Source organism: Haplochromis burtoni, unplaced genomic scaffold (assembly GCF_018398535.1).
Source record: "Haplochromis burtoni strain Fernald_Lab_line unplaced genomic scaffold, NCSU_Asbu1 Contig_60, whole genome shotgun sequence".
NCBI lineage: Eukaryota > Metazoa > Chordata > Actinopteri > Cichliformes > Cichlidae > Haplochromis > Haplochromis burtoni.
The window spans coordinates 1,813,096-1,814,586 of record NW_024582421.1 but is presented as its reverse complement, the minus strand read 5'-3'; positions in this window follow the sequence as shown (position 1 = coordinate 1,814,586).

Here is a 1,491-nt window from a genome sequence, read left to right as displayed (position 1 = left end):
CCCCCCCCCCAATTTCCTCTTTGGTGTTCTTGAAGAATCTTCTTTTGTTGCCTGCAGATGATCTGGTAAGTAAAAGAGAAAAAGCGAGCCGTGTAAGTTTATTTAAAAATAATAATAATAATAAAAGAAGCAGCATTCAATTTGTCATTTAAACCCGGAACTACTACCCGATTAAGTTATCTGAAGAAATACAACCTTGTACGTACCGGATACCAACTAATTACAATTTGATGTTGGCTGTGACAATTACTGTGGGGTAGGTGCGGGTTTAAAGTAAGCAACTAGTGACATCTGGTGGTCAAAGACAAGACTGCACCATTCAAGACAGATCTCTTAGTTATGATTGTCTTTATAAACTTGGGCTTAATTAGAAATATGCATAATAATTTTAATAATAATTTGTTAAGAGGCTCAAATTTCTATTCTAATAATCACACTCCTCTTTAAGTTCTGAAGCTTCGCACTGCTCACCAAAACATTGACTCCTCCAAGCAGAAAACAAGAGCAAACAATTACTTTCAAATCTTTAATATCACAAAATATTCAAATTACGCACAATAACATCAATCTTAGAAAAATTTGTGTTATTTGCAAAAACTCTCAAAACCACATGATGGGCCAATAAGATAAATTAGACCGACGTGTAAAATTACCTTAAAATCTTAAATATGTGACCGGGATTAAAAACAATCTCTAACATTTCAATTATTCTTTATTTAACCAACACATGCAGAGAAAAACAAAGAAAATGTGTTGGCAAAACCATCTGACATGAAAAATGAGTTTTTACATGGTAATGAAATGAACAAACGATCCCATTTGCTCCCTGGATGCGGACGTTATTTCACATTTGAAATTTAAACTTTTCCAAATTACAAAAAAACAAAATAAACTTACAAAAAAGTACTGCAAGCATGAGAAAGACAACTTCAAATATTAAATACCAAGCTGTGATGTCACAATCGAGGCAAGAATTCATGCCGCAAAATAAAAAAAAATATATACAAAGCAATAATCTCTGCTCTTCTTGTTGCTCACAAATATTAAAAAAATACACTGTTTGGATATTAGTGACTTTGTATACTGGTTGTTTAAGTAACTGGATTAATGGCCCAACTACTGAACATCACTGTACCACTGGTCAGAAAACCCTCTAATATTTTCATGCATTTACATAATTTTTTTCTTCCTTTTTTGTATAAATAGACAACTTTAATAGTTTGAATATGCTGAAATTTTTGTGTGAAAATTCATTGATATATATATTTTTTAGATCTCAGATTTCATGACGTACATTTATTCTTTTTCTTTGCTCACAAACAGCAGCCACTCAGTGGTGTACACGAAGAAAACGGACGTGTTTACTCCTGCTTCCACTGCAGTCTGCAGGGTTTATGGGGACGTGCTGCAGTAGCCTTTTACTGCAAAAAACACCCGAGTTTATTTCATCTTCAACTTATTGACTGCAGCTTGGAAAAACATACTTGGGGG